This window comes from Astatotilapia calliptera, chromosome 11, assembly GCF_900246225.1.
Source record: "Astatotilapia calliptera chromosome 11, fAstCal1.2, whole genome shotgun sequence".
NCBI classification, from domain to species: domain Eukaryota; kingdom Metazoa; phylum Chordata; class Actinopteri; order Cichliformes; family Cichlidae; genus Astatotilapia; species Astatotilapia calliptera.
In genome coordinates this window covers 27,267,753-27,286,069 of record NC_039312.1, presented here as the reverse complement: position 1 = coordinate 27,286,069, position 18,317 = coordinate 27,267,753, and the positions used below count along the sequence as shown (strand labels likewise).

Genomic DNA, 18,317 nt, shown 5'->3' with positions numbered 1-18,317 from the left:
TTTTTGTGGTTTAGTGATGTTTCTGACCTTCCCTTCTGCTCTCCTCTTCCTCTCACCCTTTTGAGGTACCTCAAAAGAGTGAAATGGTAAAAATAGTAAAATTTAAATTTTAGTGATCTAATCATGATTTTGTCAGTAATAGAAATTAAACATTCCTATCAGGAACTTTGTATGCACACATTCATCAGCATGGTTAAAACTGATTTAGATTTTTAAAAAGTTAACCATCAATTTCACAGGCACTTCTCGACAGAAACAAAGGCTAAAGATACATTTTATTTATTTATTTGCTACTTCTGATTCTGTCACATTTTATTCTTAAAATATACCATGGTTCACAGATGATGCATCTCTTCTCTGTAAAGGAAGTTTGCAAGTTCAATGCCACAAACTTGCTCATGTTATACTTCTCAACAGTGTATCTTTAGTTCACAGTGATATTAAATGCTAATCTAAATAGAGGTTAATTCCTGTTAAAAAAAAACTTTTTTCTTTTCCACTGTCACCAAGTCCTTGCTCAAATGGAGTAATTTGATTGTTGTGGTTTTCCCTGTATTATCGTAGGGTCTTTACCTTACAATATGAAGTACCATGTGGCAACTTTTATTGTGATTTGGTGCTATATAAATAATATTCAACTGAACTGAATTAGTTATTAACTTGTAAAAAGCAACATAATAAAAATAGGCTATTCATCCTAGAAAATATATCAATATTTGTCATCTTAATAGGGGTGTGGGAAAGGAATATTATATTTTGAATTGTATCAATACAAGGACACCAAATATCAATATTTTTATTTAATCAATTAAAATAATCTGGGAAGAATTAGAACAAGAAGTTTCAGCTCACACACCACCATCCAGAAATAACTTTAGACAAGCGAGCGTATGTTAAATCAGCTCAACCGAAATAAGTGCCCAACACTGGACACACATAATTTGACAAAGCTACTTCATATTTAAGAGCAAGTCAGTTGCTCAGTCATATGAGTAAAAGTAAAATAGCAACCTCCTAGCATCAGTCAAAAACACCAGTCCCTGTCTGGTAAATTGACCTTTTTCAGCAACTGACTGCAACTTGTGGTGACTAAACCCATTTGTAGGCATTTTGTGGTCATGAGTGTGCACGATACGATAGATTGACAGCATGTAGCCATCAGTCTCAATGAGTCTTTGAGACTTTACTCAACTGGCTGCCTGCTGGTTGTGGTCCGGTTATATCCCTATAGAAGGTGGCTGAACACAAATGTAATAGTTAAACATGAATATCTGTTAAATGGGAATTTCAGTCTAGACAGTAACGTGTGATTTTCAGTGACTTATTACTGTTAACTGTTGTATCATCAGAAGATGATTGCTTTAGATTGCATGTAATTGCCCATTTGACCCCATTCAGTCAGAGTGTCACGGTCGATAGCAGGGACTCAAGCGCAGAGCAGGTTGACGTTTCCAAACACATTTTATTTACAACACCAGTACAGAATATATACAGTGAGGGGGGGAAATCCAGGGTTCCAAAGGTCCAAGGGGAAGGTCTCTCACACTTGTACTCGTCTCCACATCCAAACTCACACACATTCACACAGCAGGAAGGTCACAGGTCCAGGGAGGAAAGCTATCACACAGGAGAGGGAAATTATTCAAAAGTCACAAAATACTCAAGCATGGATTCACGGGAGCTGAGAGGATCACTAACATGTCTCGCACAATCATCCAGCGATGAGAAGGTCTGCGTCCTGGCCTTAAGTAGTGGACAGGTAATGACAACTAAACGTGAATGGGTGTGTGGGCCAAGGGGGGTAGCCCACAGTGAGCTCCGCCCAGGCAGAGCGGTGAAGGAGATAGAAACAGAGAGAGACAGAGAACACAAAACACATGCAGCCTTGCGGGGCCGGCTGGGTAGACACGGGGACCATAACACAGAGACTGATAGCAAACTGACTCCAGGTGTTAGTGACAGCATTGGTATGCTTGGCAATCTCATTTTGCATTAAAAAAAATATGGTGAAAAAGCTATCTTATTGGATAGAATAGATAGTGACAAGGTTTAACTATGAGGAAAATTTAAAAGGTGATAAATGTATATGAAAAATAAGTCACAGATATACAAATAAGTTTGTCACCTGTTTCTCTCTTCCTCTCTCTCTCCTCTTCTCTCTTGCCGGGGCGGAACTCACTGTGGGTTCACGCCCTCGGCCCAGGCCCTCGGGAGATGAGACACCTGGGTCTCATTAAGATGATCAGCATCTAAGCCAGGAGGTGACTGCTGTTCGTTGCTGGATCGTTGTCTACCATGAATTAGTGAAGCCAAGCTACAGCAAGTCAAGTTAAGTGTGTTTCCTTTGTGCGTTGTATTTAAACCTGTCTCCCTGTCCACAGAGGTCCCTGGATTCCCCCCCCCCCCCGTGTGATTCCCGAGTGGCAAGTGTTGCAGTTAGAACCTGTGATCGTGTGTGTGGATGATTTGAAGAATGCGTGTGTTACAGGAAAAATGTTTCTATGTTTCTTTACCTTCTTTTAAATGTGCAAGCATGCCCTTTTGTCTATGGTTAGATTGGTTTAGAATTATCTTTTTAGACTTTCTCAGCAAAGACATACTGTTTTGGGACATATTGTTTTAGATTGTTTTATCTCTCACAGCCTTCTCCCAGCTCTCTGCTGACGAGACTAGCGCCACATATGGAGTTGTTTATTTTATTTGTTTTGTATTTTCTTATCCTGTTCTCACTGTCTTTCCTATAAAAATTACCAAGCCACTGTGCATGGTGTGAGTTGTTCTTAGCAGCTCACCCGTGTACACGTTTGATAAAGAAAGTAACTTTGTCTCATTGTGTCTTTATTTCTCCTGGGTCTTTTACAGAGTTTTCCCCCAACAGCGTGCTTTTCCCCTGGACTTCCCTGGAGCCCCTTCTCCCTCACGCAGCTGTACATAGCACTCCCCCGCCCCGCTTCTTGTATATACACCTGGTGAATTGTAAATAAATCTTTCTTCTGTGCATCTGAACCCGGAGTCCTGCGCTTGAGTCCTCCTCCAAACCGTAACAATGTTATTGCAGTAGTCAGCATATTGCAAAATGGTAAAAATCCCGATAATATTGTACAGAGCATACAGCCTCTACTCAGCCTCTACTTTTTATTGTCTTTTTTCAAAACTGTTTGCTAAACAAGCCCTATTGACAACAACCTACTCAATACATCAGCCTAGAATGAATTTAAAGGTTATTTAAAGAAAAATATTGTTTATTTGTCCCATAAATAATAATAAGTTTCTAATTTAACACATGACCTTGTGGAAGCTTAAAATTCACTCTAACACTTGAACAAGAAAGAATTGCAGAAAAAGTTTTACTTTTGACATTTGGCGTTGTGGTCTGTAATATGATGATCTATTAATAGTTCAGTTAAAGTGCAAAAGGAGCTGTGATGTGTGATTTACAGAATATTACATTTAGCAAATTATCATAATACTCATTTTTAGAATCACCCAAAGATGTGCAAATTTGAGTCAGTCCCTCTGGTCCAATATCAGAAAACCAAACAGTGACTCTGACATGCAGCAGCAATGCCCACCGAGCAGTAGAAAACCACCTCTGGTACAGAGGGTAGAAACACAGTTGGATTTAAAGCATCCATCAACCTCCAAATAGACATCAGGTGTATGTATTAATTTTACAAAATTACTATTTATGTACCCTGACTAGTAGTACCCAACTAGAATTTCACTAATAGAATTGAATGGTAGAAAAATATGTGTTTTTGTATTCAAAATATTAGAGACCAAGAAAAATACCTTGTGCTTTTTACTTCTCAGTTTTTACTTGCTAGCTTTACTATGCTAGCGGAGGAGATTATCCCCACTGCGAGAGTCACCACATTCCCCAACCAGAAACCGTGGATGGACAGATCGATCCGCACTGCAGTAAACGCCAGGACCGTCTCCTACAACGCGGGTCTCGCCACTGGCGATATGAGCGCCTACAAAGCGGCCTCATACGGCGTACGGCGCGTAGTGAGAGATGCCAAACGCCGGTACCGGGAACGTGTGGAGTCCCGCTTCCACCAGGGCGACACACGGAGTATGTGGGACGGACTACGCACCATTACGGACTACAAAGCCAGGGACACTGCGCCGATCAACGCCGACTCTGCATTCACCAACGAGCTGAATCGGTTCTACGCCCGTTTCGAGGTTAGCCAGGCGGCTAATGCTATCTACCGCCTGACTACCGAGGACAGTGACGTCATCAGCGAGAGACCGGTGACCAGCATCGTGGAGCATGACGTCCGAGCGGCACTGAGGAGAGTGAACACAAGGAAAGCGGCGGGGCCAGACGGCATCACCGACCGTCTGCTGCGCTGCTGTGCTGACCAGCTAGCAGGTGTGTTCACTTACATCTTCAACGAGTCCCTGGCGAAGTCTGTGGTCCCCACATGCTTCAAAAGATCCACCATCATCCCTGTGCCCAAGAACAGCAAACCCTCATCCCTGAACGATTACCGGCCAGTTGCACTGACCTCGGTAGTAATGAAGGTGTTTGAGAGGCTGCTGAAGAACATCATCTCCTCCTCCATCCCAGACACCACAGATCCGCTGCAGTTCGCCTACAGATCCAACAGATCCACAGAGGATGCCATCGCCCACGTCCTACACACCACTCTCAGCCACGTGGACAAGAAACAGGGTAACTATGTCCGAATGCTGTTTGTTGATTACAGTTCAGCGTTTAACACAATAGTGCCCTGCAGACTGTTCACAAAGCTGAGGGATCTGGGACTTAACAGCCATCTGTGTGCATGGGTGTTGGACTTCCTCACTGGCAGAACTCAGGTGGTGAGGGTGGGCAGGTGCTTCTCCAACAGCATCACCATCAACACAGGAGCACCTCAGGGATGTGTCCTCTCGCCACTGCTCTACTCCCTCTACACTTCAGACTGTGTGGCCACCCATGGCTCCAACACCATTGTGAAGTTTGCTGACGACACAGTGGTGTTGGGTGCCATCTCCAACAACGATGAGGCGGCCTACATGGATGAAGTGAAGAATCTGGCATCGTGGTGCCAGGACAACCACCTCCAGCTGAACGTCAGCAAGACCAAGGAGCTGGTGGTGGACTTCAGAAGGGGTCAGCACAGAGACTACAAGCCCATTATCATTAATGGAGCTCCAGTGGAGAGGGTGCAGTCCTTCAAGTATCTTGGTGTCCACATCTCCTCAGACCTGACATGGGCTGCCCACATTCAGGTCCAGACCAAAAAGGCTAGGCAGCGCCTGTATCACCTACGACAACTGAGGAAGTTCAGGGTCTCTCCAAAGATCCTCAGGATTTTCTATACAGGCGCTGTGGAGAGCATCCTCACACAGAACATGACATCGTGGTTCGGGAACAGCTGTGTGAAGGACCAAAAAGCTCTCCAGAGAGTGATCTGTACAGCAGAACACTGCTGCAGGATTGCTCTCCCCCCGCTTCAGGACACCTACACCAGGAGATGCCGGACTAGAGCAGCGCAGATACTGAAGGACCCGTCCCATCCTGGCAACAAACTGTTCCAACTTCTGCAATCTGGTAGAAGGTTCCGCATCTTCTGGGCAAGGACAGAGAGACTGAAGAGGAGCTTCTATCCCCAAGCCATCCGTGCCCTAAACACACACACCCGCCCTCTCACATCATCTATAATTGACTGAGACAGGACTCTCTTCCAGACACTAAACCAAGGCACAATGTACATTTCAATTCCTTTAATTTTAAATATGTTTATATTGTCTATCCTGTAAAATAGTCAGATGTCTATTCATATTAATGTACAGAATTCACCTGCTTGCTGCTACTACTGCACATTCACCCAGTGTATATACTATATGTGTATGTATATATATATATATATATATATGTGTATATATATATATATATATATATATATATATATATATGTATATACAGTGGGGCAAAAAAGTATTTAGTCAGCCACCGATTGTGCAAGTTCCCCCACCTAAAATGATGACAGAGGTCAGTAATTTGCACCAGAGGTACACTTCAACTGTGAGAGACAGAATGTGAAAAAAAAATCCATGAATCCACATGGTAGGATTTGTAAAGAATTTATTCGTAAATCAGGGTGGAAAATAAGTATTTGGTCAATAACAAAAATACAACTCAATACTTTGTAACATAACCTTTGTTGGCAATAACAGAGGTCAAACGTTTACTATAGGTCTTTACCAGGTTTGCACACACAGTAGCTGGTATTTTGGCCCATTCCTCCATGCAGATCTTCTCGAGAGCAGTGATGTTTTGGGGCTGTCGCCGAGCAACACGGACTTTCAACTCCCGCCACAGATTTTCTATCGGGTTGAGGTCTGGAGACTGGCTAGGCCACTCCAGGACTTTCAAATGCTTCCTACGGAGCCACTCCTTTGTTGCCCGGGCGGTGTGTTTTGGATCATTGTCATGTTGGAAGACCCAGCCTCGTTTCATCTTCAAAGTTCTCACTGATGGAAGGAGGTTTTGGCTCAAAATCTCACGATACATGGCCCCATTCATTCTGTCCTTAACACAGATCAGTCGTCCTGTCCCCTTGGCAGAAAAACAGCCCCATAGCATGATGTTTCCACCCCCATGCTTCACAGTAGGTATGGTGTTCTTGGGATGCAACTCAGTATTCTTCTTCCTCCAAACACGACGAGTTGAGTTCATACCAAAAAGTTCTACTTTGGTTTCATCTGACCACATGACATTCTCCCAATCCTCTGCTGTATCATCCATGTGCTCTCTGGCAAACTTCAGACGGGCCTGGACATGCACTGGCTTCAGCAGCGGAACACGTCTGGCACTGCGGGATTTGATTCCCTGCCGTTGTAGTGTGTTACTGATGGTGACCTTTGTTACTTTGGTCCCAGCTCTCTGCAGGTCATTCACCAGGTCCCCCGTGTGGTTCTGGGATCTTTGCTCACCGTTCTCATGATCATTTTGACCCCACGGGATGAGATCTTGCGTGGAGCCCCAGATCGAGGGAGATTATCAGTGGTCTTGTATGTCTTCCATTTTCTGATGATTGCTCCCACAGTTGATTTTTTCACACCAAGCTGCTTGCCTATTGTAGATTCACTCTTCCCAGTCTGGTGCAGGTCTACAATACTTTTCCTGGTGTCCTTCGAAAGCTCTTTGGTCTTGGCCATGGCGGAGTTTGGAGTCTGACTGTTTGAGGCTGTGGACAGGTGTCTTTTATACAGATGATGGGTTCAAACAGGTGCCATTCATACAGGTAATGAGTGGGGGACAGAAAAGCTTCTTACAGAAGACGTTACAGGTCTGTGAGAGCCAGAGATTTTCCTTGTTTGAGTTGACCAAATACTTATTTTCCACCCTAATTTACGAATAAATTCTTTACAAATCCTACCATGTGAATTCATGGATTGTTTTTTTTTTCACATTCTGTCTCTCACAGTTGAAGTGTACCTCTGGTGCAAATTACTGACCTCTGTCATCATTTTAAGTGGGGGAACTTGCACAATCGGTGGCTGACTAAATACTTTTTTGCCCCACTGTATATATATGTATATGTATATATATATATATATATATAGGTTAGACTACACGCCTTTGGAACTACACGCCTTTGGAACAGAGGATCGCAAGTTCGATTCCTGCCTGGGGCGTCTGTATCCAGTAAGGGTCCTAAGGCTAGACCCCCTATGCTAAGCGAGACATGAGCGAGACAAATAAATATGAAGGCATGCCGGCTTGGACGTTGCCCGGATCAACAAGGTCCGCGTCAGGTGTTGAGGAACCAGGGCACCCTGACGAAAAGTGGGCTACTGGAACAAGAAGGCATCGGTGGGCAAGAGACGAAAACAGGGCATTGTTGGAATGCTACTACGCAAGTAACCCCGGCGGAAGGGGCTACATGAATAGGATGAGGGACCTATGGATTCTTCGATACCCAACATCCACAATGACGGCGAAACAACTAGTAGCTCAGTGTTCCAACATTCGAAAGAAGGGACTGCTCTCACAGCTAGAGATTGACGAGGTACAAAACAAATGCTACGGCAAGGAGGAGTCAGGACGCCAGGTCAGGGGGGCGATATCATCACCCCCACCCGAGATTGGGTACATAGCCCCAAGTGCGATAGGAAAAGGATCGTTGAGTGCGAGAGGAACTGACCTGAAAAATAGGATCATGGCCAAGCTTGAAACCTGGATCCCCCGTAGCCGGTTACCAAGATTACGTGAAGTACCCTCAGAAGGTCTGCTAGATGATGTTAATGCAGCACTACGGACAATACCTACAACCACGATTACCGACACTAACAAGCTGATCTACAATACGGCAGCAGTGATCAGTGAGATGCTTGGCTACAAGTTGAACAGCGACAAGGGGCAGTACCATCCATGGAGAAGGAGGCTAGAGGGCAAGATCAAAGTAGCACGGAGGGAGGTTAGCCAACTAACAGAGTTGCAGCAAGGTGCGACAAATAAGGTGCCTAAGAAATACAGCAAGCTGTCCATACCTGAGGCCTTGGAAACTGCCAAGCAAAGACTCACAGCCTTGGCCAGCCGCTTGAGGAGGTACACCAGAGAGATAGAAGGCAGGAGAATAAACCAGCTGTTCTCCACAGAACCAGCAAAGGTGTACTCTCAGTGGCAAGGGAACAATAAGAGAACAGCACCACCAAGGCTGGAGACGGAGCAATACTGGAAGAGCATATGGGAGAAGGATGCAACCCATAACGGCAATGCTCAGTGGCTGGAGGATCTGAGGGCTGACCACAGCGACCTCCCTGAACAGGGTCCAGTAACCATCACAGTGGCAGATATCCAAGAAAGGGTCTCCAGTATGAAGAGTTGGACAGCACCAGGGCCCGACATGGTTCATGCCTACTGGCTGAAGAAGCTGACTGCACTCCACGAGCGTCTGGCAGCACAAATGAACCAGCTGCTAGTTAACGAGAGACACCCGGAATGGCTAACTGAAGGCCGGACGGTCCTGATCCCCAAGGACCCCAAGAAGGGACCGGTCCCCTCCAACTACCGACCAATAACCTGCCTCAGTACTACATGGAAGCTCCTGTCAGGCATCATATCGGCTAAGATGAACAGGCACATGGGTCAATACATGAGCGGGACACAGAAAGGAATTGGCAAGAATACCAGATGTGCAAAACACCAGCTACTGGTAGACAGAACAATCAGCCGAGACTGCAAGACCAGACTGACCAACCTGTGCACTGCCTGGATTGATTACAAGAAGGCCTATGACTCAATGCCCCACAGCTGGATACTGGAATGCCTAGAATTGTACAAGATCAATGGGACCCTAAGAGCCTTCATCAGGAACTCAATGGGGATGTGGTGTACAACACTAGAGGCCAACTCCAAGCACATAGCACAAGTCACCATCAAGTGCGGGATCTACCAAGGAGATGCTCTGTCCCCACTGCTGTTCTGCATAGGCCTGAACCCCCTCAGTGAGATCATTAACAAGACTGGCTACGGATACAGACTACGGAACGGAGCAGTTGTCAGCCACCTCCTGTACATGGATGACATCAAGCTGTATGCAAAGAGTGAACGAGACATCGATTCACTGATCCACACTACCAGGCTATACAGCAATGACATTGGAATGTCGTTCGGACTGGAGAAGTGTAGTCGGATGGTATCAAAGAGAGGGAAGGTAGTCAGAACTGAGGGGATTGAACTACCAGAAGGCAACATTGCAGACATAGAGGATAGTTAGAAGTACCTGGGGATCCCGCAGGCAAATGGGAACCATGAAGAGGCCGCTAGAAAGGCTGCAACCACCAAGTACCTGAAGAGGGTCAGGCAAGTCCTGAGGAGTCAGCTGAATGGTAAGAACAAGATCCGGGCCATCAACACGTACGCCCTGCCCATGATCAGGTACCCTGCTGGGGTAATAGGCTGGCCAAAGGAGGAGATAGAAGCCACTGACATAAAGACAAGAAAGCTCCTTACCATGCATGGAGGGTTTCAACCCAAGTCCAGCACCCTGAGGCTGTACGCTAAGCGGAAGGAAGGGGGCCGGGGACTGGTGAGTGTCAGCACCACAGTCCAGGATGAGACAAGGAACATCCAAGAATACATTGGGAAGATGGCCCCAACTGACCGAGTGCTCAGTGAATACCTCAGGCAGCAGAAACCCAAGAAAGAGGAGGGAAACGAGGAACCATCATGGAAGGACAGGCCCCTGCACGGTATGTACCACTGGCAGATAGAGGAGGTGGCTGATATCCAGAAATCCTACCAGTGGCTGGACAAAGCTGGACTGAAAGACAGCACAGAGGCACTAATCATGGCAGCACAAGAACAAGCTCTGAGTACAAGATCCATAGAGGCTGGGGTCTATCACACCAGGCAAGACCCCAGGTCCAGGCTGTGTAAAGATGCCTCAGAGACAATCCAGCACATAACAGCAGGGTGCAAGATGCTAGCAGGCAAGGCATACATGGAACGCCATAACCAAGTGGCCGGCATAGTGTACAGGAACATCTGTGCCGAGTATAACCTGGAAGTCCCGAGGTCAAAATGGGAGATGCCCCCAAGGGTGGTGGAGAATGACCGAGCTAAGATCCTGTGGGACTTCCAGATACAGACGGACAAAATGGTGGTGGCTAACCAACCGGACATAGTGGTGGTAGACAAACAGAAGAAGACGGCCGTAGTGATCAATGTAGCGGTTCCGAATGACAGCAATATCAGGAAGAAGGAACACGAGAAGCTGGAGAAATACCAAGGGCTCAGAGAAGAGCTCGAGAGGATGTGGAGGGTGAAGGTAACGGTGGTCCCCGTGGTAATCGGAGCACTAGGTGCGGTGACTCCCAAGCTAGGCGAGTGGCTCCAGCAGATCCCGGGAACAACATCGGAGATCTCTGTCCAGAAGAGCGCAGTCCTGGGAACAGCTAAGATACTGCGCAGCACCCTCAAGATCCCAGGCCTCTGGTAGAGGACCCGAGCTTGAAGGATAAACCGCCCCCAGGGGGGTGCTGGGTGTTTTATATATATATATATATGTATATATATATCATATATATATATATATATATACATATATATATATATTTCATATATATATATATATATATATATATATATATATATATATATATATATATATATATGATATATATATATATATATACATATCATATATATATATATATATATATATACAAATGTTCTTCCTCTACACCCCCCAATTTTTGCACATGTCGAGGAGCGTGTCAGGCTACATTTCACTGTGTGTTATACTTGTATAACTATGCATGTGACAAATAAAGAACCTTGAACCTTGAACTTAAGACAAAACTAAACTTGTTGTTTGTCTCGACCCAAGCTTAGTAAGACCCAAGTAGGATTTCATATTATTTGTTCAAGAGGAACAAATAATAAGTGCACGTGGCACCAGGACGCTCTAGGCCGTAGGTCGATGATCGATTTTGTAATCGTATCACCAGACCTGCGACCATATGTTCTGGACACTCAGGTAAAGAGAGGGGCTGAGCTGTCAACTGATCACCACCTGGTGGTGAGTTGGATCAGGTGGCGGGGGAGGACACTGGACAGACCTGGTACACCTAAACGCGTAGTGAGGGTGTGCTGGGAACCTCTAGCAGAGGCCCCAGTCCGTGAGATCTTCAACGCACACCTCCGGCAGAGCTTCAACAGCATTCCGAGGGAGACTGGGGACATTGAGTCCGAATGGACCATGTTCAGCGTCTCCATTGCCGAAGCTGCTGCATTGAGCTGTGGCCGCAGGGTGGTTGGTGCCTGCCGTGGTGGTAATCCCCGAACCAAATGGTGGACACCAGAGGTAAAGGGAGCCACCAGGCTGAAGAAGGAGTCCTATCTGGCTTGGTTAGCCTGTGGGACTCCGGAGGCAGCTGACAGGTATCGACAGGCCAAGCAGAATGCGGCTCGGGCAGTGGCTGAAGCAAAAACTCGGGTGTGGGAGGAGTTCGGAGAGGCCATGAAAAAAGACTTTCGGACTGCCTCGAAGAGATTCTGGCAAACCGTCAGGCGTCTCAGGAGGGGAAAGCGGTGCTCTACCTGCACTGTGTATAGTGCTGGTGGAGCGCTGTTGACGTCGACTGAGAAAATTGTCAGGCGGTGGAAGAAATACTTCGAGGACCTCCTTAATCCCACTGACACGTCTTCCGAGGAGGAAGCAGAGTCTTGTTCGCGAGTGATGGGAGAAGGGAGCCGGAGATTGACAGACGGATTGGGGCTGCAGCTGCAGTAATGCGGACGCTGCACCGGTCCGTCGTGGTGAAGAGGGAGCTGAGTGTAAAAGCGAAGCTCTCAATTTACCGGTCGATCTACGTCCCTACCCTCACCTATGGCCACGAGCTGTGGGTAGTGACCGAAAGAACGAGATCGCGAATACAAGCGGCGGAAATGAGCTTCCTCCGAAGGGTGGCTGGCCTCTCCCTTAGAGATAGGGTGAGAAGTTCGGCCATCCGGGAGGGGCTCAGAGTAGAGCCGCTGCTGCTCCACATCGAAAGGAGTCAGCTGAGGTGGTTCGAGCATCTGACAAGGATGCCCCCTGGGCGCCTCCTGGGTGAGGTGTTCCAGGCATGTCCCACCGGGAGGAGGCCCCGGGGAAGACCCAGGACACGCTGGAGAGATTATATCTCTCGGCTGGCCTGGGAATGCCTTGGTATTCCCCCGGATAAGCTGGAGGAGGTGGCTGGGGAGAGGGAGGTCTGGGCCTCTTTGCTTAGGCTGCTGCCCCCGCGACCCGGCCTCGGATAAGCGGTTGAAGATGGATGGATGGATGGATGTTCAAGAGGAAGTAATTACACAAAGTAAACTAAATAATAATTATAATACCAGCAATTTTCAGGTGTAAGATGTCCAAATAATACAAGCTCAGATATTCATGCTTTTTCAATAATAAAACTGTCTTACATTTCATTGTGCATGTTTTGGGGCTCATTTTACAGATTCACCTAAAAACGTCACAGTTTCAGTCAGTCCCTCTGGTCCAGTACCAGAGAACAGCAATGTGACTCTGACCTGCAGCAGTAATGCCAACCCAGCAGTAGAAAACTACACCTGGTACAGACCTGATGGAGACCAGGAGACTTTTATTGGGACTGGAAGCTCTTTTAATGTTACCGTTTCAAAAGTCAAAAGTACATTTTTCTGCAAGGCTACAAATGCACTTGGATGTGAACGATTAAGCAACCTACAAATAGATGTTGAATATATGTATTGATTTTCCATGTTTACTCTTTACATATCACAACTAGAATTCCATTAATAGGATTGAAGGATGTACAATACATGAATTACTGTAATGAAACTAAAGCAGTAACTGCTCTTTGGCGTAGAGTTAAATAATGAGACTGACAATAATCATATTACAAGTAGTTAATTTAAGTATTGTTATTAAAATTAGGGATTTCTGACAGGCACAATATTAGGCACATAGTAAGAAGAACTAAAAAAAATTAACTTTCATCAAATTGCTCTAGAACTTGCATCAATACATTAGTTAAAGATTTAAAGTTAAAGACAGAAGAAAAAATATTTTATTGGACATGAACAAAGTGTTCAGAAAGATACAAGCCAAGAAAAACAACTTGTCACTTTTTACTCTTCAGTTTCTGCTCAAGATTTAACCTTTATATTGGTGTGGTTTGCTCTCTGCTTTTACTTAGAGGTACAATATTGTGTTTTGCATTCAAGAGTATTTAATATTATTTTTTAAAATATCTTTCAGGGCACTACTGTATTACAGATATTTACACTTATTCTGTAAATAAAAGTGTCCTAACATTTAAGTGTGCATGTTCCTATATGCTCATTTTTTCAGATTCACCTAAAAACATCACAGTTTCAATCAGACCCTGGTACAGTGCGGATGGAAACCAGGAGACTTTTATTGGGACAGGAATGAATTTATCTATTAGAGTCTCCAAAGACAGGCGAATATTGTTTTGCAAAGCTGGAAATGAGATTGGAGTTGGACGTTCCAGCAGCATTCAAATTGAACTTCAGTGTAAATATCACATTTTACATCTCTTTAGCATGTTCTCTATCCACATCTAATTTGCATATACATTTGTATAATATTACGATTCAACAACAAAAAAGAAAAGAGAAAGAGGCAGACTAATTCAATGACAAAAATGACCTTTGTTTAGCCAGAGCAGGAGACAATATAAACAGAGTACAATGCCAAGAATCCAGCAAATGAGGAAAAACGGGTAATCTTAAAAACTGGCACAAGCACATCTGGACCAGACAGGACCAGACTGCAGCAAAGGAGAAAGCATTATATGCACAAAGGGTAATCAGTTAATGAAACACAGGAGGGTCACAAGATGCTCCCACAAAGATTCAAGACAGTTAATGAAGAAGAGACAAGTAAACTTAAGAGCACTACACAATTACTAAGATAAAGTTAGGAACCATAAAATACAAAAAGGGAAAATCAGACACAAAACTGAAGAAAGGAAATACAGAGAAGGAAAACAGAAATACTGAGCGAAATAAAAAACTCTAATACAAATAGAAACTGTAACTAAGAGAACTAAATACATGAAGATGAAGACGTGATAAAGTAACTACTAGCCAAACAGATAATGTTAACAATATATAAGAATTTAAAGTCCATAAACTCAAAACTGTGTGTGTGAAACCAAAGACCATAGCAGATCTGATAAGCAGCAATGTCACTCTGACATTCTGCAGTAATGCTGAGCAGTAAGAAAGTATTTGTGATGCAGCGCTAAAGATAACTGTGAAAACTGATGGGGAACAAACACATTTTATGAATCAAAGATATAAAGTTAATGTTTAGATGTTTGAAACCTTAGCCAGTGATACAGTGTACTCTACAGAGCCCACTAACAGATAATGTTAGGATTACATCTATGCTCCTCTGGGATTCACTTGCAATCAATTTCTTTGCAAGAAGTTTTAGATACCCTCTAATCCATATGAAGAAGGAATCTGTTACTTCAGTCCAGTTATAATAGACACACTAGGAGTTTCATAAAATGTATGTTGTGAGTTCAAACAAACCTTATTTTTTAAAGGCTACACAATTAATATACAGGTCTTTTTCTTTTTCTTTTTTTAAATTCAGTTCTGTATCCAGCAATAATATCCACTCTTGCACTGTTACTACATGTGTTTTTTATCAGGTAAGTAAACAACATGAGACTTTTTCAGAAAACCTTCACACTTTACTGTAACAGTAAACTCTATTTGTCCTGATTCTATTTGACTAAATGCTGATAATTTCTTACTATTTTATTTTTTAGGGCTCAGAAGAGTCCCTGTAAAAATAAAGGTCACTTAACAGATGAAAACAACGCAGATGCAATGAGTCAGCCTCTAACTGAAGAAGGAAATGAGGCGCCTTAAGTTCCTGTTGACCAATGCTGATGCTTTTGTAACTATACAGCAAGAAGTAGATTATCTTTACCACTGATATTTTCTATGTAATTGTAGGGACCAAACACAACAGAAGAGTGCATTTATGCAAACGCTGATGGACTGAGAGGGGCAGAAAATCTTTAACCTGCAAACATCGCTGGACCAAGCAGCACTGACTTTCCAATCTCTGGGCCAAACCATGCAGAAGGAGGATGCAAAAAATCAGACAAGGGGACGAGTGCGAACTGATTTACTCTAATGTGAACTGGAAGATAAAGAGCCAGAAAAAGAAGGGTGAAAAGTCTTTGGACATGAATCCATCTGGCAGATCTTATTTGAAAGAGAAGTGCACGGTGAGGGGAGTTAACAGAAAGTTTGTGAGCAATGCAGTAGAAATGGGAGGCCTGTATGCTCAAGTGGAGCCTAGAAATATGAGGAAGGAAGTGGGGTGTGAATATGCGCAAGTCAAATTTAAAGAACAAAGCGCTATGCAAAAATAGATAAATAGTGCTGTGAAAAAATATTTACCCCATATTTCCTGATGTCTTGCTTTTTGCATATTGGTCACAGTTTGGAGTTTCAGAACATTAAACTAATCTTAATATTAGGAAAAAAAATAACTCAAGTAAATTCAAAAGGCAATTTTTATTAAAAAAAAAAAAAGTCCAAATCTATTAAAATGTTTTGATTATCTGAAACATTTTAATGTGACAAATGTGGAAGGAAAAAAGAAATCAGGAAGCAGACAAATACTTTTCATAACATAATGCAACCTTTTGCATTGTTGAGCTTACTACAAAATAAATAAATAGCTGGTCTGTTCTCTGGGTGTGTCCTTGACACGTAGTCACACTGTGGCAAAGACATTGAGCAATACAGTTACAATCCCTTTGTTCAGGCTTCTCTGGCACAGTATCTCAGACACTCCCTGAAATAGTCAAAGACTGGCTCACTACCAGGTGGCTACAACTGGTCCAAGGAGACCTGTTAGAGAAGCTGGGAGAAGATCTGGACATGCAGTTTGCATGCTTGAAATTTGGTGGTAATTCATTTTAATCTGATTAGCCTGCAACAAACGCATGGCTCTGAGCATGACCCAGCTATAGTCTAGCTTCATCTGGGATGTGATAATGCCTTCCTATGTTTGAATGCTCCAAATTCCAAGTAATAAAATGCAAAAATGTTTTAGTGGCCAACATGATGAAATCATTTTTGGAAAAATCTTCTGAAATAATTAAATAAAAAAAGATTAAAATATTAAATAATTTAAATAATTTAAAATATAGAATATAACTGCACAAACATCTCAAACTTATCATTGTTTAGCTGTAGGCTATAAATATAATGAATGACACTTAAACATAAATAAAAGTGATTGATTTTTTTTTGTTTTTTCAATATATTATTTTGTCAAAGATTTTTTTTTTTAATTCAGTGCATCTGGGAGTTTTTTGTCTTTTGTTATGTTGCACTTGTGCTTTCGAGTTCACTCGTGGATTTGCTCTTTCATATTCATAGAATGTATTCACTTGCGAAGACACACTAGATATGGGGGTGATTGACGTCATTTCACTGACTAAATGTTCTTGGTTGCATTGCATTGGCTGATAATAATATTTGTTCATCACCTGATCTAACCTTATTTTGAGTTCCTACGTTCCTCCTTGTTGCATTATGAAAAGTGATGTATAAATATGTATGTAATCATTTTTCTAAGCACTTACATTAACACAGGAATCGGTCCAAATCCATCTAACCTTTGTCACACTGCTTTGGAGTTTAATGAACAACATGTGATGAAGTGTTTAGCAAACTGTAAATTCGGTGAAACAAGCAGAGCCCTTCTTTCCGAGTTTCTCACTTTCAGACTGACTGCCTTAAATGAGCACTGCAAGTTTCCTGTTTGAGGCTGAATAGCAGAGAGTGGCAGAGCAATTTAGGTTGTGGTCAAAAGGTGGACTTGAGAACAGAAACAGACTGGGACATCACAAACACAGTGAAGCAGCATCTCTCTTGCCAGGTACGTTTCTCATAAGATATAAAGATTGAACTTCCTTTCAGAAGATCTAAAGCTGTATTACTGATGTAAAGCCAAGTTTTATGCTTTGTTCAACCTGGAAGAACTTGAGGATTCTAGTGTAGAAAAATCAACTGTAGTACTATACACTTCCTCAGTAACTGATTTTGTGTTAGTGTATTATGACCTGTATTATAAATACAATGTTACAGCTGCTGCGTTTCAGAGGTTGAAAGGCCAAAGGTGACTTATCGGATGCTGTAAAGTGACTGCTGTCTTCATGGCCTCTGTTCATCTGCTTAGACTGCTGAGCTTGATGACTGGTAATAACGACCTGTTTCTGTCTTTAGTTCTGTTGCTGATAATGCTTTTAAACAGTTCATGCAATGTAAAATCAACTGTCAACGTAGAATGACTGCACCATATGAGTGAGAGAAAAACAATGGGAAAAAAACAACATAAAAGCTGCACAGGTTTTACGAAAATCTTATATCCATACTATTGGTATTACTGTATTATTTTCCTGTAGTAATACGTTTGGCTACTTTGATAATGTGAAAAAGTCATAATCGTGTAACCTCATCAAATTAATCTTTAGTAATTTTGCAGTAAAGGTAGGATATGTTCCTTAGAATTTGAAGACAGAAAGCAGAATACAGGAAGACAGAACATCCACTCATTTCATTTTTAATGAGTTGACAGCAATATTAGGTTGATTTCTGAGAAGTCACTGGTGGTTTTTTGTTATTTATATATGGTTGATGTCTCTTAGTGGTTAGCCAGCTTTCATAATAGCATCTCTCTGTGCATCAGCGTTTCTATTTGTGGGTCACCTATTTTATTTTATTATTCGTCAGCAAAGATATTATTACAACATTTTGTGGTTTTGTG

General features: G+C 43.2%; 1 pseudogene; it reads left to right on the top strand.

The window, feature by feature from the left end:
* The first annotated feature begins 1,666 nt into the window (after positions 1 to 1,666).
* On the top strand, positions 1,667 to 15,926 carry LOC113032132 (uncharacterized; annotated as a pseudogene).
* Positions 15,927 to 18,317: the final 2,391 nt, after the last annotated feature.